Source organism: Hemiscyllium ocellatum, chromosome 49 (assembly GCF_020745735.1).
Source record: "Hemiscyllium ocellatum isolate sHemOce1 chromosome 49, sHemOce1.pat.X.cur, whole genome shotgun sequence".
Classification (NCBI taxonomy): Eukaryota; Metazoa; Chordata; class Chondrichthyes; order Orectolobiformes; family Hemiscylliidae; genus Hemiscyllium; species Hemiscyllium ocellatum.
The window spans coordinates 3,043,087-3,064,893 of NC_083449.1; the positions used below are offsets into that span (position 1 = coordinate 3,043,087).

Consider the following 21,807-nt stretch of genomic DNA (forward strand, 5'->3'; position numbering starts at 1 on the left):
CGTTGACTCAGTCTTTTTGGAGCCGGTGAGTTTTATAAGCTTGTTAAAGGAGCAGTATCGTCACAGCAAACTGGTCCAAGAAGTAAAAGAGCATGGGATACAGGGTAATGTGTTGAATTGGATCCAGAGTTGGCTCAGTCACAGGAAAGAAAGGATAATGGTCAATGGTGGCCATTGTGAATGGAAAGCTGTTACAAGCAGTAGTCTGCATGGCTCAGTGTTGGAACCGCTGCCATTTGTTTTATACATTAATGATTTGGAGTTGTATATGGTGGGCAGATTCGTGAAATTTGCAGACAACGCAAAAAATGGCATATAGAGGATAGCTGTAAGCTCCAAAACTATATAGATGGTTTGGTGGAGTGGGCAGGAAAGTGGCAGATGGAGTTCAGCTCTGATAAGTATCAGGGAAAGCAAGTTGGGAAGTCAGACAATAAATGGGAATATACTGAGGGGACAGGTTAAGTGAGAGAATTTGGTGTGCAAGTGCACAGGTTCCTAAAGTGGGTAGGGTCGTATGGAAGGCACATGGAATGTTCTTCTTGATTGGCAGAGGGATAGAACACAAATGTAGGGAAATAACAATGAAAATGTATGAGGCACAGATGGCTACAGCAGGAGTATTGTGTGCAGTTGGGTCACCACATCACAGGAAGGACATCATTGCTCTGGAGAGAATGCAGAGGAGATTTACTAGAATGTTGCCAGGGCTGGTGAATTGTGGCTATCGGGAGAGGTTGGGGTTGTGTTCCTAGGAACAGAGGTGCCATGATTAAGGAATACAGGGTGACCCCCATATCCCCAGGTCTGGTTATCCCAGTTTCACTGACCTGTGGTTTACTGTCGTTCGAGCATATAAAAGGGAATGTTTCAGATCAAGGGACCAGGAAGCTGCCGGGAACGTATATTTCCATTTAAATTAATGGGTTCATACCTATCTACAGATTTGGGTTTCCTCCATAGGTCCTGGAATGTATCCCCCACAGAGACGGGGGGAGGGGGTCTACAGTACTAAATAGTGAGCTAGCTGATGAAGGAGGAGCACAATGAAAGCATGCACTTCCAAATAAACCTGTTGAACTATAACCTGGTGTTGAGTGATTTTTAACTAATTAGTGAGAGGGAGATATTAGAATAGACAGGAAGAACCTATTTTCTTTGGCAGAGAGTGCAAAAACCAGGGGTCACAGATTCAAGCTAAGTGGCTGTAGGATTGGGTGATAAATGAGGAAAAATGTTACTCATGCAGAGAGTGGTGGGTATCTGGAATTCGCTACCTAGCAGGAACAGACAGGTATAGATCAATAACTAAACTCACATATCCACATACTCACTTGCATCAGGTGGCCCCATTCATGGAGCTCTGTCTTCTCCTCTGTCTTCCTCCAGGCAAGTACTCAAAGGACCAAGACAATGTGCAGAGCCAAGTGTGACCAGCTGCTTCGAACAAACAGCAGGTATGTTACTGTGATCAGAGTGAAGAAACATCCTTTCCACAGTCACAGTGGATTGAGTCAGACTCACATTGAGCTCATTTCCAGAGAGATATGTTCATACCAAGAGTCAAACACCACCAAGGAAGTAGAAGTTTATATTTTTTAATCTATATTCTCAATGCATGCTACCCAGTTCCAATCAATTTGAAAAGAATCCTCATCCGAAATATACACTGCATTAAATCTGAACATTGAACCACTCTTCACTTTCTTCCTGTAAAGTGGCGACCATAATTGAAAATTCACAACGCCAGATTATACTCCAGCTACTTCATTTGGAAGTACGAGCTTTCAGAGCTCTGCTCCTTCATCAGGTAGCTGTGAAACAGGATCATGAGACACAGAATTTATAGCTGAAGGTTACAATGTCATGCAACTGAAATTATATATTGAATAAATCTGGGTTAAGTTTTTCATCTTTTAAAATGGGCTGCAAGTTTCTGTTCATTTTTTAAATTTATTTATATATATAATCTCCCAGAACAACTTTAAGTACATTCTCAAGATGACTTCAGGTTTTATTTAATAAAGGGTGACATCTCAGTTCAAACAATACATTAAAGATGTGAGGTTAGAGTCTGTCTGTATCCCAATCTTGAGTCAGACTGGCTCTATCATCAATATCGAAATTTATAAAGTACTACATTAATTAACTGCCTGCAGATTGTGCTCTTTTTGAGTAAAATAGAATGTATCTGCAAATTCACCCCATAGACATGTGTGTGTGCATGATTGCACCTACGAACGTGTGTTTGTGTGTGCGCACGCTTGATAAAGTGTGTGTATGAGTGCGATGGTGTCAGCATGTGAGTGGGTGTGTGCATGGGTCTGAGTGTGGGAGTTGTATGCATGTATGTATGTGGGGAACTGTGTGGGTAGGAGAGGGTCTGCATGAGTGTGCGCGTGTGAGTGAGTGAGTGTGTCTAGTGTGACAGGAACCCAAGGTCCCAATTTGAGGCTGTCCTCATGGGTTCTCACCTTTAGTAAGGATACTTTTCACTTTATAATAGAGGTGAACAAATAGACAATGCTGTTAGTTTGAACAACCATATATGAAGTAGATCATGAGTACAGATATTGAAGGAAACTTTTCAGCTATGAGTAACTGAGAAGGACAGAATTAATCTTTTGTCACAATACTTTAAGTATGACCTAACTAAAGTCTTGTAAAACTGCAATATGACATCCTGACTCTTGTACTCAATTCCCCAACAAAAAATGCAAGCATGCTAGACACCTTCCTCCAGATACCACCCTATCTACTTGCATGGCCACTTTCAGGGAGCTATAGACTTGATCCCCAAGATCCTTCTGTTCATCTGTAGTCCAGCCATTTACTGTATACGTTTCCTTGACATTTGATCTCCCAAAGTCCAGCATCTTACACTTTGCCAGATTAAACTCATCTGCCATGAGCGAGTTTTGAGAAGATTTGTAGCTCAGGTTGAGGCTTTGGTTGTAGGTTTGCTCACTGAGCTGCAAAATTCATTTCCAGACATTTCATTACCCTACTGGGTAACATCTTCAACGGGCCTCAGGCGAAGCAATGCTGAAAATTCCTGCTTTCTATTTATATGTTTAGGAGTCTTTGGGTTGGTGTGTCATTTCCTGTGGTGAAGTCACTTCCCGTTCCTTTTATCAGGGGTGGTAGATAGGGTCTAACTCTGTTTGTTGATAGATTTCCGGTTAGAAAGCCATGCTTCTAGGAATTCTTGTGCATGTCTTTGTTTGGCTTGTCCTAGGATGGCTGTGTTGTTTCAGCCGAAGTGGTGTCCTTCCTCCTCTGAATGTGAGGATACTAACGAGAGAGGGTCATGTCTTTTTGTGGCTAGTTGTGTTCATGTATCCTGGTGGCTAGATTGCTGCCTGCTTGTCCAATGTAGTGATTGTTAGTCCTTGCATGGTATTTTGTAAATGACATTATAGAGTCATAGAGGTGTACAGCATGGAAACAGACCCTTCGGTACAACCCATCCATGCCGACCAGATATCCCAACCCGATGTAGTCCCATCTGCCAGCACCCAGCCCATATCCCTCCAAACCCTTCCTATTCATATACCCGTCCAAATGCCTCTTAAATGTTGCAATTGTACCAGCTTTCACCACTTTCTCTGCCAGCTCATTTCATACTCATACCACCCTCTGCGTGAAAAAGTTGCCCCTTAAGTCCCTTTTATATCTTTCCCCTCTCACCATAAACCTATGCCGTCTAGTTCTGGACTCCCTGACCCCAGGGAAAAGACTTTGCCTATTTAGCCTATCCATGCACCTCAATTTTGTAAACCTCTATAAAGTCACCCCTCAGCCTCAGACACTCCAAGGAAAACAGCCCCAGCCTGTTAAGCCTCTCCCCATAGCTCAAATCCTCCAACCCTGGCAACATCCTTGTAAATCTTTTCTGAACCCTTTCAAGTTTCACAGCATCTTTCTGATAGGAAGGAGACCAGAAATGCAGCGATATTCCAACAGTATTAGTTTTGCTTGTTATCTGTATAAAGTCTTTCAAGTTCATTAGCTGCTGTTTTAGTGTGTGTTGGTTTTGTGGGTTATCATGATGCCAAGGAGTCTGCCTAGTCTGGTAGTAATTTCTGAGATATCTTTGATGTAGGAGACAGTGGGTGGGGTTTCTGGGCGTGTTTTGTCTATTTGTTTGGGTTAGTTGCTGAGAAATTGGCAGATTGTGTTCAGTGGGTACCCATTCATTTTGAACGCACGGTATCGGTGATTTTCCTCCACTCTGCATAGTTCCTCTGTGCTGCAGTGTGTGTTGGCTCATTGAAATAATGTTCTGATGCAGCTTCGTTTGTGGGTGTTGGGATGATTGCTTCTGTAGTTCAATATTTTGTCTGTACATGTTTTTCCGTAGATGCTAGTTTGAAGCTCCCCATTGGCTGTTTGCTCTACTGTGACTTCTAGGAATGATAGTTTGTTGTTGTTGTTTTCTTCCTCTTTATTGAATTTTTTGCCAGTAGGGGTATTATTGATGGTCTTGAAGGTTTCCTCTAACATGTTTCGTTTAGTGATGACAAAGGTGTCATCCACGTAGCAGACCCAAAGTTTGGATTGGATGATTGGCAGAGCTGTTTGCTCAAGTCACTGCATTACTGCCTCTGATAAGATCCCTGATATTGGAGATCCCATTGGTGTGTCTGTAGGGTTGTTGTTGTTGAAAGTGAAGTGGGTGGTAAGGCATAGGTCCATTAGCTTGATGATATTCTCCTTGTTGATGAAGTTAGTGGTGTTTGATGTATGTGTCTTTGCATCTTCTAATAGTGTAGTCAGAGTTTCCCTGGCCAGGTTAATGTTGATTGAAGTAAACAGGGCTGTCACATCAAAGGAGACCAATATTTCATCCTCTTGTATCTTAGTGTCTTTAATGGTCTTCAGGAATTCTTGGGTGGAGTGGTGAGAGTCTTCTACTAAGTGTTTTAGACTTTGGTGTAGCTCCTTGGCCAATCTGTAAGTTGGTGTTCCAGGTAGTAAGACTATGGGTCTGAGGGGGAGCTCCTGGTTTGTGAATTTTGGGTAATCCGCAGAATCGTGGTTTGTTGAATCCATCTGGTTTCATTTTTTTTTTTAAGTCTCTCTCATTTATTTCTCCAGATTTCTGGAGTTTTTTGAGTGGGGCTGTGATTCAGTTCTCCAGTTGTGGGGTTGGGTCTATCACCATTTGTTAGTAAGTATTGGTATCTGTAAGTAGTGCATTTGCTTTTTCAATGTAGTCTCTTCGGTTTAGAATGACTGTCAAGCGTCCTTTATCTGCAGGTAGGATAACAATGTTTTTTTTTAGTCTTTCCAGTACTTTCCTTTCTTGTGTATTGTGTGTTTTCTTCCATTTTCCTGCCACTCCCTGAGAAAAGAACAGGAAGTGACTTCACCACAGGAAATGGCATTACCAACCCAAAGAAGCCCAAACATATAAATAGAAAGCAGGAACTTTCAGCATTGCTTTGCCTGAGGCCCAATGAAGATGTTACCTATTAGGATAACAAAATGCCTGGAAATGAACCTTGCAGCTCAGCGATCAATCTGCCGTTTTTCAGGCCATATCCTCCTGTATCCTTTGACAAGCTTCCACACTATCCACAAGTTCATCAACCTTTGTCGTCTGCATTTAGTAATGATAATTTTAGTGTTACAATTTAAGCAAACAAATAGCTGATGTGATTACTTTGAGCAACCATATGTAAAATAGATATTGAGTACAAATTTATATTGAAGGAAACATTTCAGCTTTCAGGAATTGAAAGCAACGGAATTACTCTTTCGTCATGTATATAGACACCGAAATCAAATAATATGAATGCCAAATGCACATTCTCTGCAAAGCCTGACATAGAATGGTTAGTGTGTAGGTACGTAACCAATTGTTGCCCCCCACCCCCCAACACACACACACACACACGCACACACACATAAACACTATCTCTCTGAGTTTCAAAAACATACACCATCCTGACATACTTTTCAATGTCTAACTGCCTTGCAGTTCCATTGACATTGCAAGTAACAGAAAATATTACATTCAAAATGATTTCTCCCCACAGATCCTTTGTCAGAGAGAGGGGCCGACAGCACAGAATCAGGCCCTTCATAACTTGAGTCTGCACTGATCAGAAACAACCAGCTAACAATTTTCATCCTGATCAGCGAGCATCAATTTGCATAAATGTATCATGGTAGCAGAGGAGCTGCCATCCCCATCTTTGTCACAACATCATTCACCATTTCTTCACATTGCAATAGAAGACTTTGTTTTGTCTGTTTCAGTCCAACCAGAAAGTTTTTAAAAGATAATTGTGTACTACTTTCAAAATTAGTTGCAATTATCGACTAAGAGCTCTGCATTCGTTCTATCCCTCCCGAGGAAGTATCACATAAAAGCGTGAAATCTGGCTGCAATTTCACAATTCATCAATGGAATCTAATAACCACCCTTCAAAGCAGTGGAGAAAGGGGGAAAAAAAGCCAAAATTGGTCGGTTTGTAAAACTGCTCATTTTATTTTCAAGCAGAGTTGAATAGTGCTGATTATTCCATAAGTTGAATTTGACAGTTTACATAAAAAAGTGACAAAAAAAATCCTTTTCCTTTCCTCCTTCCTACTATAGAGTAAGACAAGAGTACTGTTAATGGTACATCATCACACTACAGAGCAGGGTAATGTTCTGTCTACATCAGAAAAACAGTTAATTAGCCAATGGTCTTTTCTGTACAAGGAACATTATGGTCAGTCAGCTCCAATGCAGTTGAATGGTTTATCACCCTTTCACTTAGTTGCAAATGGATTCAGTTTACACTGACTGTTAGTTCAGCAGTGTTCAGAAAAGTACATCAATATGCACGGAGACAAAATTAATGGCATTCTGAAGACTAACATTTTATATCAATACTGCTGTTAGATTCTGCATTATACAAGTTACAAAAGGTTCATTGTGTATCCTACCTTGACTCTGAAGAACAGCACGGAATCCTTTCTGTTGGAGTGTGTTACGTTTTCACTTACACGTGATTCCTACCACCACTAACAATTAAAAGAACTTTGGATGTTTCCCATCCACTACAGGAGACGTGAACTGAGTTACAAAGTGGCAGCATAAGAGCAAACTCACTCTCACTCAGTCACTGAGTGCTGAAAGGAAAAGAATAAAATTAGGCCTAAATTATTTCCAGATATGAATTGACTCTCAACATCACTTATCATAGCTGAGGATATGCAGTGCCTAGCAGCGCTTGATAAAATCTACTATACAGGCATGCACACACAATGTAACAATAATCTGAGACTGAAATGCAATACAATTAAGCATCATTGAAAAGAGTTTATGCTACACAGACACAAACCCACAACTGAACATAAATGAACGAGATCAAGTAATTCTCCAATGAACCCTCTCCAGAGCTTGAGAATCCTCCCTTAAAAAAGTGCCCAGAACTGACCACAAATGAGATGTGACCAATGATCTGTGATTGAGATTGTGGGAAACATATCAAAACTAGCACTATAGTTATTAAAAGTCAGATGACAGCAGAACTGATGTCAAATTGTCCTTTCCATAGAGACACTGACAATGAGTGGATGAAGTTCACATTCTCAACAATTACTGCAGAACTGATGCATAACAGTATGTCCCAGTACAGACACAATAGGCTGAATGGTCTGCTTCTGAGCTGTACCATATCAGTGACTCTGATTTTGATGTGAAAGGAGATGACATGCTGTTGTGTTGCATATTGATATGAAAAGTATGAGGCAGAAATGGACTGACATGTAGAATAAAACTCTCTTTCACAAAATAAACACCAATAATGTCTGGGTACAAATTAAAACTAAATATCTCAGTGACACCACGGATCCCAGATTCTCTACCCAAACAGGAAATACGTGACCATAATTCAGAATGGTTCTCAGAATAAAGCAGTTTCCCTTCTGCCATCGCCCTTTCTCCTCTCTCCCCCACCCACCCTGACAGACTGACAGTCAACTAAAAAAATCAGAAAATGTGGAAAAGATGAAGGTCCAGTCTCAACACCCTCATAACAAATATCACAGAATGTATCACATTGACGCAGAGAATATTACTAGCTTCCACTTTGATACACAAGAGCAGTCACTGACAAGTGCAGGCTGATAACTACACACTCATTCATGTTGCAGAAATAGACAAACAAATGATGACACAGATACTGTGATGTAAATCTGTGACTAATAGTCTCCATCGGTCAGTTTCTCTCAACTGAAGTCTCACACTCGCATTGCAGTAACTGTCAGGGGCAGATTAACAACTACACTCATTCACATAGCTAAAACTGACAGGAACAGAATTCACAGGTACATATTAGTACCTGCACTGATCACATTCATCAAACTGGATCTGACAGGTAGAAATCGATATTTAAGTTCACATATTGACAAGGCAGAGACTGAGGGGCATAGATTGGTAACTGCATTCACATACTGATAGGAGAAATTGACAAGTACAGATTAATATTGACAGTCTCAATTCACAGAGCAGGAACAGACTGGTAAATACACTCACATTCACATCGGGGAAACTGACAGGGAGAGATCGATAGTTACATGCATATAGAAACAACTGACATTGATAACTACATTGGTTAGATAAATGATTAGGAGTTGGGTATTGAGGATATAATTTCTGAATTTGCAGTTGATACTAACCCAGGGAGATGAGGGATTGGGAGGATGATGCTGAGTGACTTCACAGGGAGATTATCAAGTTGGCCAAATGGCAACTTTTAATTGCCATATTCGGCAATTAATTCCAATACAGAGAAATGTGAGGTAAAGCATTTTGCTAACAGAAACACAGAGCAACAATGCAGGGTCAATGGTACGTCTTTGAATGGAGCACTGGGGCAGAGAGACCTCGGGGTGATCATTCTCTTAAGTTGGCCAGGCAAGCTGAAACCGCTGTGAAGAAGGCTTATAGGATCCTAGTGGTTATAGAGGAATTGAGTACAAAACTGAGGAAATGATGCTACACCTCTACAAATCATTGGTCAGATCAGTTTTGTTCAGTTCTGGGCATTTTATTTAAGATAGGAACTTCAAACACTGGAGAGCATTCATTGAAGATTTACTAGAATGATAGCAGGAATGAATAATTTTACAATCAAGGAAGGATTAGTGATATCCGTCTCCTTTTCCTTTGAGCAGAGAAGATTAAGAGGGGAACCTTAAGGAGGTTTCAAAATTATGCAGAATTTTGCCATGGGAAAGAAGAATATTTTGTTAACACTAGTTGGTATGTCAGGAACTCAGGGTCACAATTTCAAGATTGTCAGTAAGAGAGCCAGGTGTGAGATGAGGAGAAATGTCTTTACACAGAGTTGTTAGGATTTGGATTGTGCAGCCTGGGATCATGGTGGAGGTAGATTCCATATGAGGTATGAAAAGAGAGCTGGATATGTAGGGCAATGAAGATAGGGCTGGAAAACAATCCTGCCTTGAATTATTTCCAGCTGACCACAATTTAAACAAAAGATGGAAAGTACAGCATAAAATGTGAAATCTGTGTCTCACACCTGCGCGCGCACACACACACACGCACACACACCATGGCTGCAGGGGAAAATAAGCACTACTGCAGTTAGGCAGTAATGTGGGGGTTAAAAAGGAAAGAAAAAAATAAAAATAAATAGGAGTGTCTGTTTGATCACACAGCATAAAAAGAAAAATAAAATGAACAGGGATGTCAGGGGTTCTTGGAACTGGCTCTGTGTCAAGAAAAAAAAAATATAAAATCTGAAATCTCTGCCATCAACAGTTAGATTGTGCTACAGCGGGATCAACTGACACACTGAGGGTTGTGGGAGAGACAATTATGCAGATGGTTTCTCAAAACAATTCCATCTTTGGAACTGACATCTTGCTGTGTAAACTAAGACAAAGCCTAGCTGAATCATAGAAACGTGTCATTGCTCTGCTTTCACTCCCTTGTCCTCCTTATTTGCTGGAAGGTAGGATTGCTATTGATCGATTTGTGAAGCTTCACAGGCTTTCTTCTGTGCTGTCTCACAATGTCCATGGAAGGCTGGCATAAACTTTTCCCTCTTCATCTTGACCTGGTTCCTCATCCTCTCCTGTATCTATGTGCCTCAGAATGGCGTATGTGATGCAGGGTGGTTGTTGTTCCACTTGGTCAGCCTGAACACAAGTCAACACTGAAACGTAGTAGATAGGAGCAAGACCAAAATTGGTGGCATTGTGGACAGAGAAGGTGATCGAAGAGTACAATGGAAATTTGATCAACTGGGCCAGCAGTTGAGTAGTAGAAGAAGTTTAATTTAGATAAAAGTGAGTTGCGTTTTGACAAGGCAAACCAGGGCAGGACCTATACTGTTCATTGTACAAGTCTAGGAAGACTTTCCGAACAAACAGACCTAGGGGGTGCATGTGGATAGTTCCTTGAATGTGGCCTTGCAGCTAGACACAATGGTGAAGGCGGCATTTGGCATGCTTGCCTTCATTAGTTGGCAGGAGTTGGGGCATCATGTTACAGCTATACAGGATGTTGGTGAGGCCACTTTTAGAACACTGTGTACAGTTCTGGTCAACATGCTGTGGAAAGGATGTTCTTAAGCTCGAAAGGGCACAAATAACATTTACAAAGACCGTATGATATAGCAACCATTCGGCCCATCAAGTCTGCTCCAACATTCCATCATGGCTGATAGGCTTCTTAACGTCATTCTCTTGCCTTCTCTCCACTGATCAAGTGACCACACACTTTACATTCAACAATCAGATATACGAACAAATCAACGGAACACCCATGGGATCACCAATCTCGGGACTCATAGCAGAGGCAGTTATGCAAAGGTTAGAACATACAGCCCTACCACAAATCCAACCCAAACTCTGGATCAGATACGTTGATGACACCTTTGTAATCATCAAAAACACAGAAATAGAAAAAACACACCAAATCATCAACGCCACACTCACAGGAATACGATTCACGAGAGAAGAGGAATAGGATAGCCAACTCCCATTCCTAGACGTGTTAGTAGAGAGAACACCCAACGGAGAATTCACCACAAGGGTACACAGGAAACCAACACACACAGACCAAGTCCTAAACTATGAAAGTAACCACCCCAACACACACAAACGAAGCTGCATCAGGACACTATTCAAAAGAGCCACAACACACTGCAGCACACCAGAACTGCGAAAAGAGGAAGAGGAACACCTATACAAGGTATTCGCCAAAAACGGATACCCACGAAACTTTATCATCCGGTGCCTAAGAGATAGACCACGGAATGAGGACATGCCACAACCAAAAGGACTAGCCACACTACCATACGTCAGGAGCGTCTCAGAACTGACAGCCAGACTACTGCGACCCTTAGGACTCATAACAGCACATAAGCCAACTTCCACACTCAGACAACAACCCACTAGAACAAAGGACCCAATAGCCAGCACGAGCCAAACTAACGTAGTTTACAAAATACCATGCAAGGACTGCACAAAACACTATATAGGACAAACAGGAAGACAGCTAACAATCCACATCCATGAACATCAGCTGGCCACAAAACGACACGACCAGCTATCCCTAGTAGCCATACACTCAGACAACCAGGAACATGAATTTGACTGGGAAAACACCACCATCATAGGACAAGCCAGACAGAGAACAGCCAGGGAACTCCTAGAGGCATGGCATTCATCCACAAACCCCATTAACAGACACATAGACCTGGACCCCATATACAAACCACTACAGCTGAAACTGACACCCGGAAACGGCAAGAACATCCATCAACAGACACATCAACCTGGACCCCACATACAAACTACTACAGCTGAAACTGACACCCGGAAGCGGCAAGAACAAACCACTATAAATACCGGAAGAAACATCAAAGCAGCGCTTCACAGGAGGCTCCAATAGCACTGATGATGTTCCCTAGCCAGGGAACGAAACGTTTGCAGCAAAAACTTCCAGCTCGGCGAACAGAACCACAATAACTGATCAAGAATCTCTGTCTTAAAGACATAATGACAACCGGCTGCAGCAATGTTTTCCACAGATTCTCCACTGTGTGGCTGAAGAAACTCCTCCTCATTAAATGGTGGAACCGGGTCAAGGGGCTGAATGGCCTCCTCCTACTCCTTTATACGAATATTCCACAATAATAAATCTTGGAACCCCTGCAGTTACAAAGTGGCATTCCCACACGCCAGAGCAATTAGTGATTTCAAATAGAAACTGCAAGTCCAAATGTTTTATTTTCACACATTCCAGATCCCCACCATCTTCTGGGGGAAACAATCTTCAAATCCCTCCTTAAGCCTCTTGCCCTTCATTTTAAAATGATGCCCCCTTGTTACTGATCTTTCGACTAAGGGAAACAGCTGCTTCCTGTCCCCCTGTCCATGTCCCTCATAACAGAGTCAGAATCACACAGCAAGGAAACTGACCCTTCAGTCCACCTACTCCATGCCGTCCATAATCTCAAACTAAACTAGTCCCACTTGTTTGCACTTGGCCAATATCTCTCCAAACCATTCCTATCTTGGACTTACTTAAATGTCTTTTAAACTCTGTAACTGTCCTCATACCTGCCACTTCCTCTGAAAGTTCAATCCACACATGAACCAGTCTCCGTCAAAAAATGTTACCCGTCATGTCATTCTCAAAAATGTTTCTCTTCTCAACTGAAAAATATGTCCCCTGGTCTTGAAGTTCCCCCACTCTCGGGAAAAGACACCTGCCATTCACCTCATCTAGGACTATCGTGATTCCATAAACTTCTATATCCCTCAAACTTCCACCCTCCAGTGAAAATAGTCCCAGTCCTTATAACGCAGACACTCCATTCCCAACAACATTCTGGTATATCTTTTCTGAATCCTCTCCAACTTAATAATGTCCTTCCTCCAACAGGGCAACCAGAACTGGACACAATACACCAGAAAAGGCTTCACCAGTGTCCTGTACAACCACAACAGGGTGTCTGAACTCCGATACTCAATTGTCTGAACAATGGAGGCAAGTGTTCTAAACACTTTCTCAAACACCCTGTTTACCTGTGACACAAAATACAAAGAATTGTGTACCTGAAACCCTAGGGTTCTTTGCCATACACACTACCGATCTTTCACACCTCGATCATGTCCCCCTTCCCCATCAACCTTTTCTGTTATAAAGGAAACAACCCAAACTTCCCTCCAATGCTTCCAGGAAGAGATTTGTTTTTGTGGATCTTACCAATCAGACAAATACCAGCATGAACGCTGACCAATACGTGACGGTGTAAGAACAACAGCTCACAGATTCATACTCACCGTTCAATCGAATTGACTCGATTTCCCATCACCTCCCTTGGAATGAAATATTTCCACACCATTACCCAACCAAGTTCCAATCCCGCTCACAACAACAATTTGCTGCTGTTCACATATGAAAACCCCTGGCAACAAGGTCACTCAGCCATGGTCCCAAGGAATTACCTCTTGGAATTGTCCAGAATGTGGCTCAGAACGTCTACATTTACAGAATCACAAAATGTTATTGCACAGAAGGAGGCCATTTGTGTCTGTACCAGCTTCTGAAAGGGCAATCCAGCTAGACCCACTCTCCAGCCCTATCTCCGTAGCCCACTACCATCATCCCTTTCAAACTTAAATCCAGTTCTCTTTTTGAACTTCCTGTGGAATCATCCGCCACCACTCTCCCAAGCAGCACATTCCAAACCCAACAACCAAAATAAATTTCTCCTTATCTCACTCTCTCACTGACAATCTTGAAATTCTGACCAGCCAGTTACTAACAGAAAAATGAATGAGAAACAACAACTTTCTTTCCCTGAGTTCCACCACTGTCTTGTACAAGTTTAACATCACCTCCTGTTCTTTGACTCTTAAACCCCTATTAATAAAGCAGAAAATGCTTTGTGTTTTATTATCTGCTCTCCCCCTGTTATGCCACCTTCTCTGATCTGTGAACATATAACCCCAGCTCCCTCTGTTCCTGCACCCCCTTTAGAATTTTACCCCCCTACTTTGTATTGTCTTTCTATTTCTATCAACCATCGTTTTTCACCAAATTTGTGTTGAATCACTGTTGTCTTTATTTGACTGTTCACTTACTAAAACTTCATTTTCTCCCTCCAAGTAGATTTTATTCATTTCCTTGCTACTAACTAACAAGAACATGCAGGCTAGGATCAGGTTGAGTCCATTTGGCCCGTCAGGAACCTGCTCCACAATTCCATACGATTGCAGCTGATCCCATCTCAGCCTCAACTCCACTTTACTGCAAACACTCCCTTTGATCCATCACTGATTAACAATCTGTCTGTCTCCTCCTCCAATTGATGCAGTGTCTTGGGTGGTGGGGAATGGAGTGGGGGGTGTTCCCATTGATGTACAATCCCCATCTCATTTGAGAGAATTCATTCCTCCTCATCTCTGTTTCCAATCTGCCCAGCTCCTTATCCTGAAGGGATAACCTCTCATTCTAGATTCTCACACATGAGCAAACATCCTCTCTCCATCTCCTTTGTCAATATTCCCTTTAGCAGCTTATAACCCTCAGTTAAATCTCCTCTCTTCCAAAATCCAGAGAAACTGTTCAATCTCTCATCTAAGACAAACCCTTCATCTCTGGAAATGATTGAGTGAACATCTTCTGACCTGCCTCTGTCCTCAAGTAAAGAGATCAAAATTGTACCACTCTGTTCTCATAAGATGAACCTTTCATCTTGGCAATCAATTCAGTGAATCTCCTCTGAAGTCCCCCCAATTCAACTACATCCCTCCTCAAGTAAGGAGACCAAACCTATCTGCAGTAGTCCAGATGTGGAAACCCACACTATCCAGCTGCAGTAACATTTCCCTACTTTCATACTCCATTCTTTTCGCAATAAATGCTCTCCTTTATGACCTGCTCTAGCTGAACACTACTTTCTGAGATTCATGCACAAGGACATCCTCATCCCTTTGCACCAAAACAATTTGAACTTTCTCTCCCATTCAGATGACAAATTCCTTTTTCAGTTCTTCCGACTACAATGGATACCCTCACCACTGATGGGACTGAACAACGTTCAGTTCCGTGTCTAACGGAAATTGAGATTGTATCCTCGAATTGAATTGTTGTGCTTTAGATTTGCAAATGAGTCAGACACAATGGGTCCCATTGCTCCAATTTGTCTAACAAATGTAACATTTCTGGGTTTGCACCCCAGAGTGATTTTTAGACCATTTGGACAGTGTTTGAATACTGTTCGAAGTTGCTAACCACCTCAATAACTTACCTGTGCTGCCGGGAACAGCTGGAAGAATTGGCTGGAGAAAAATGAGAGAGAAAGAACATGGGAAAGTTTTACTGTAAATATTCAGCTTCACCCGCTAGCAAATGAATCGGGATTCTTTGACTGGTGCACAAGCAACAATTATTCCAATTTTAATCTTTAGTTTATATTTGGGCTAACCATTCCTCTGAACACAACACATTACATTGTATGGCTCCCCAAGTAATTTCATCTGCCACTTGTTGAGTCTGCCCACATCCTCACAAAAAACATTCCCACAGTGTTTTATTCTTTGTTTTAAAATTAACTTTTGGATTGTGGGAATCACTAGCTGGGCCGAGAATTTATTATCCATCCCTCATTGGTCACTTGAGAAGGAGGTAGTGAGCTGCCTTCTTGAACCACTGCAGTCTCTGTGCTGTCAGTAGACTCACAATACCATTAGAAAGGAAATTCCAGGATATTGACCCAGCAACACTAAATGAACAGCTAATATATTTCCAAGTTGGGATGGTGAATGGCTGAGGGGGAAACTTGCAGGAGGTGGTATTCTCATGTAACTGCTGTCCTTGCCCTTCGAGATGGAAGTGGTTGTGGGTTTGGAAGGTGCTACCTGAGAACCTTTGGTGAATGTCTGCAGTGAATCTCAGGTGGTACACACTGCTGCTACTGAGCACAAGTGATGGAGAGAGTGAATGATGTGGATGTGGCGCCAATCAAGCAGGGGCTGTGTTGTCCCTGGATGGTGTTCGGCTTCTCAAGTGTTGCCTACAAGGTGCACTGCAGAAGTGACTGAGTGTGTGCATATGTGTGTGCATGTAAAAGTAGGTGTGAATGTCAATGGGAATGTGTCTCTTTCTCTCTCACACACATGCACACCTTCATACTGTCACCCAAACACCCTCCCACTTATACTCTCTCATACATACACCCTCATACACTCTATGTGAGCAACATTAGTTTGAAACCCAAGTGGAGCAGGATGGCCAGGGTTACCTGTCGGAGTGTCTCACCTTGTTTCTTTTCTGGAGTTTAATTGGAAGCAATGTGACGAGAGAAAGAATCAGAAACATTGGGACAATGAGTACTCCCATCTCAGTGCTGTGTTCCTGTGCTGGATTCAGAGAAGGATTTCTGGTCAATAACATAATTCCTTCAGCAAACATCAACCCCAGTGTTTTCTGTTCCCTGTTGCCCTGACCCCTTGCCAACACCGGTCCATTTGGAGAGAAACCCTTGTGTCTGTGAATGTCATTCCAAACCCTCACTATTGCAATGACATCACTGTTTCTGTTCAGCATGTCTCAATAACAACATCCCACCAATCCAAGCCAGAATATTCGATGCTAAACTCAAAAGATCACTCTGCATCCACTCTCTCTAAATTGTTGACTGGAAATTACTGTCCCTCATTTTCACTGCCAAGACATCTCGAGGCAAAACTTCCCTGTGTCGTCCACCTGTCAGCGGCAACCGGGCTATTCACAGAGAAACATTGAAAATATCATCAGGAGGAGGCCATTCGGCCCTTCCAGCCTGCTCTGCTCATTCAATGGGATCATGGCTGATCACCCAACTTCATCCTGTGTCTCTCCGCACTCTCTCTTTCGCCCCAAGAACTCTATCCAACTCCTTCCTGAATAACATTCAGTGTTCTTGCCCTGACTGCTTTCTGTGACAGAGAATTCCACAGGCTCCCCACTCTCTGGGTAAAGACATTTCTCCCCATCTCATTCTTGTCACGTCTCCTTTAGACAGTGACCCCCTGGTTCTGGACTCTCCGCCTGGCACCGGGAACACCCTCCCTGTGTTTACTCTGTCTTGTCCTTGTTCAAATTTAATAGATTTCTATGAGATTTACCCTTAGTTCTTCTCAACTCCAGTGAATATCGTCCTAACCGATCCAGTCTCTCTCCACCGTCAATCCTGCTATCCCAGGAATCGCCCTGGGAAACCTTTGCTGCATTCCCTACATAAGCACAATGTCCTTCCTCACATAAGGAAACGCCAAACTGTACACAGGTCTCCAGGGTGTGGTCTCATCCTGTTCAATTGTAGCAAGCCATCCCTGCTCCAGGACTTGAAACGTCTCTCTGTGAAGGTCTCCCTTATCTGAACAAGGATGTTACACACTCTCTCTCTCTCTCTCTCTTTGCGTTTTTCCAGCACTGTCTGTGTTTATAACCTGCAACATTAACTCTCTCTCTCTCTCTCCACAGATGCTGCCAGACCTACTGAGTGTCTGAGGCAATTTTGAGAGTGTTCATGTCAGGTCTTCAGCTGCACTCCAATGAAGAACAAGCATGGATCATGGATGAAGAATGGATTACCTGGCACCGTGAGGTAGATGGAATTACTGGTCACATTAGATATTATTCCACTGGGACCCCTGTTGATCACGAGACACTGGTACCAGCCTTTGTACTGGGACTGGAAGGATTCAATGGCCTTCTGTCCTGTCTGAGCTAGAGTTGTAATTCCCGCTGGCATTGTTTAAGGCTTTCTGTTGAAAGTAGGGTCCAGTACCTCGGCTCAGTACACAATCTGAAACGAGACAACTCCCAAACAGAACCTCCATTTTAATGGCTCTTGGGGTGAGGAAAACCCCAGCAATAGGAACTGAAACAAAACAAGACAAAGAGGAAATGAAAGAAAGATCAGACGCTGAAATTGTCTCTCTTATCACAATGTTACCTTCGATGACTGGATAATAATTGATGGAAAGAAGAAATAAAACAAGCGAGATTTCACATCATCACAAAGTCTCCCTATGTTGTAAAATCTACACTTTGAAAGATTTCTGTTAACTATGGATGGCCAAATGGTACATCAGCCAACCATGGCCTCTTGATGTTCAATGGTGTTACCATCACTGTCCCCACCTCCACTCCACTATCAACATCCTGAAGTTTACCGTCACTGCCCCCACCCTCTTCCCATGAACAACATCCTGAGGGTTACTGTTGGGAAAGTTGACATGGTTTGCCTGGAAGCCATTTTCCTAATCTGGCTGAGAAACCATTTTGTGTCCCCAGAACTTTGCTGGCTGTGCATTCCTTACTCTTAGGAAGATAAGGCCTATCTTTCACGTTACCTAAGGTGTCAAGTTAGTGTTTTTACCACTTTGATGAATGATTAGGGCAGGCTGTAGAACGAGTCAAGTGGACAAGTCAATTAGTCCCACTTCCTTTATGTGTTATCGCCACTTCACGGTCGTTCAGCGAATTAGGGACATCTCTGCTTCCTGTTAGTAATCTGAGTAAATACTTGTGGAATGCATAATGGTGCTTAGTTTTGACCCTAATGACTAACCTCTAATTTTGTACCAAACTGTGTAATCAACAATCAGCCTCTGTCTGCTTTCTCTATATAATCCTGTCGTATTCAGTGCTATCTGAATAGCATCGAGCAACAGTTAGGATGTTGAATTCCCCATGATGTATCCTTTGATAAACTAATCAGTTCTCAAGATCTGAGTCTCGAGAGTTTTCTTCAACAGTTACCATTACTGTCCCTATCCCCACTATCAACATCCTGGGTTACCGTCACTGTCCCCATCCCTACTATCAACATCCTGGGGGTTACTGTCACTGTCCCCATCCCTACCATCAACATCCTGGGGGTTACCGTCACTGTCCCCATCCCTACCATTAACATCCTGGGGGTTACTGTCACTGTCCCCATCCCCACCATCAACATCCTGGGGGTTACTGTCACTGTCCCCATCCCCACCATCAACATCCTGGGGGTTACTGTCACTGTCCCCATCCCCACTATCAACATCCTGGGGCTACTGTCACTGTCTCCATCCCTACTATTAACATCCTGGGGGTTACCGTCACTGTCCCCATCCCCATTATCAATATCTTGGGGGTTACTGTCTCCACCCCTCCCCTACTGTCAACATCCTGGGGGTTACCATCAGTGTCTCCAACCCCACCTTACTACGAACATCTTTGGCGTCAGCATCAGCCTCCCCCAGCTTGTATTGTCTACCTTTCTACCTTTCTCTGGTGGATTGCTTAACAAGTCATTGTAGGTCAGAGGTCTATAGGACAGAAACAGGAACTTCAGCCGACTGAATCCATGCCAATTAAAAGCAAACAACTTTATTTTCGAATATAATTTTCCCAGTAATAGGGTCATACAGTACGGAAATAGACCCATCGGCCCAACACGTCCATGCTGACCAGGTCTCACAAACGAAACTAGCCCCATTTGTTTGTATTTAGCCCACATCTGTCCAAACCTTTCCGATCCATGTAACTTTCCAAATCTCTTTTCGATGTTGGTATTGTACCCACTCCCAACACTTCCTCTGGCAGTTCATTCCAAATATACAACTCATCTGAGTGAAAATGTTACCCCTCTGGTCGCTTTTAAATCTTTCCCCTTTCACCTTAAATCAATGCCGTCTAGTTTTGGACTCCCCCACCCTGCGGAAAAGACCTTGGCTATCACCTTACTCAAGCCCTTATTTCTGCAGGAAAATACAAGTGAAATGTCAAGGACTACTTAATCTGACTCTAGCCTGGCATCACACGTGCACATCTAAATCCTCCTTCAATGTGATGAGGATTTCAGCCTCTCACCCTGTCAAGCAGTGAGTTTCAGATTCTCCACTACCCTCTGGGTGAAAATGTTTTCCCTCACATCCCCCTCGAAACTCCTGCCTCTTACCTTCAATCTATGCCCCTCCCCCAGTCATTGATCACTCCATCAAGGGGAGAAAAGTTTCTTCCTGTGTATCCTATCTATACCCCCCATTATTTTATACATCTCAATCATGTCACCACACTCAATCTCCTCTGCTCTCAGGAAAACAACCACAGTCTGTCCAATCACTCTCCATCACTGAAACTCTCCAGCCCCCAAAGCAACATCCTGATAAATCTGCCTCTGCACACTCCCCCAGTGCTCATTGCTCAGATAATGTGGATTTGTACAGAGTCACTTACAAACTTACTGATCACTGAAACAGCGACGAATTTGCTGTCCAGGAGAGACTCTGCATGCTGGTTAGAAACAACACAGTGATATTTGTCCTCTTGGTGTTTGCTGATGTTGATGATTTTGTGTACGGCTCTACTGTGGTTGGAGTATTCCCAGTAAATCTCCTCACCATCCTTGTAGAAAATATATTGAATTGGGATCAAGCCAAGCAGTTTAAAAGGGTGCTGTGTCCCTCTACTACCGTGTTTCCAGGGGGGCACTCAGCTCTAGGACTGACACAGGAATGCCTGTGATTAAACCAAACTGTTCAGCACTTTTCTAAGGCAGGAATTGTTGTTCTCAGCAACAAACAGTACTCCCACCAAACAGTCAGAGAGAGTCAGAGGGTCATAGACCATAGAGAAGTACAGCACAGAACTGGCCCGTTGGCCCACGATGTTGTGCCAAGGTTAAATTCTAATGTAAAATATAGTAACTTAACCTACGCACCCCTCAACTCACTGCTATCCATGTGCATGTCTAGCAGTCGCTTAAATGTTCCTCATGATTCTGCTTCCACTACCACAGCTGGCAATGCATTCCATGCATTCAAAACTCTCTGCGTAAAGAACCTATCTCTGACGCCTCCTTTATGACTCCCCCCTATCTCTTCAAACTATGACTTCTCGTACCAGACAATCCTGCCCTGGATATATGTCTTTGGCTATTGACTCTATCTATTCTACTCATTATTTTGTGCACCTCGATCAGGTCTCCTCTCTTCCTCCTTGTCTCCAGACAGAAAAGTCCAAGCTTATTCAATCTTTCTTCACAAGACAAGCCCTCCAGTCAGCATCCTGGCAAATCTTCTTTGCGCCTTCTCCAAAGCCTCTGTATCTTTCCTATAGTAGGGTGACCAGAAGTGGACACAATATTCCAAGTATGGTCTCACCAAGAACGTGTAGAGCTGCAGCAAAACCTCGCGGCGCTTAAACTCGATTCCCCTGTTAATGAAAGCCAAAACACCATACGCATTCTTAACAACCCTATCCACTTGGGTGGCAACTTTGAGAGATCAATGTACTCGCACACCCAGATCCCTCTGTTCCATCACACTACCAAGAATCCTGTCTTTAATCCTATATTCAGCATTCGAATTCGAACCTTCCAAAATGCATCACTTCGCATTTATCCAGGTTGAACTCCATCTGCCATTTCTCAGCCCAGCTCCGCATCCTGTCTATGTCGCACTGCAGCCTGCAATAGCCCTCTATACTATCAATAACACCTCGAACTTTTGTGTCATCTGCAAATTTACTAACTCACCCCTCAACCTCCTCATCCAAGTCATTTATAAAAACTACAAATAGCAGAGGCCCTAGAACAAAGCCCTGTGGGACCCCACTCAACACTGACCTCCAGGCAGAATACTTTATATCTACAACCACTCTCTGCCTTCTGTCAGCTAGCCAATTCTGAATCCAGATAGCCAAATCTCCCTGACTTTATGAATGAGCCTACCACAGGGAACCTTATCAAATGCCTTGCTGAAGTCCATATACACCACATCCACTACTCGATC

At 42.9% G+C, this 21,807-nt stretch overlaps 1 protein-coding gene across 9 annotated transcripts in view; it reads left to right on the top strand.

Moving 5' to 3' along the window:
- The window catches only part of LOC132837381 (late histone H2B.L4-like), an 85,612-nt gene that overhangs the window by 56,965 nt on the left and 6,840 nt on the right, over window positions 1-21,807 (top strand). For 3 of the 9 annotated variants that reach the window (XR_009647519.1, XR_009647517.1, XR_009647524.1), the window contains 2 exons: window positions 1,390-1,457; window positions 17,513-18,721. The gene's annotated coding sequence lies outside the window, so the exon portion shown is untranslated. Of the gene's footprint in view, window positions 1-1,389; window positions 1,458-5,287; window positions 5,330-5,357; window positions 5,554-6,044; window positions 6,187-6,960; window positions 7,141-17,512; window positions 18,722-21,807 lie in introns of those variants that run through there. The other 6 variants (XR_009647520.1, XR_009647518.1, XR_009647521.1 and 3 more) reach the window with 6 other exon arrangements.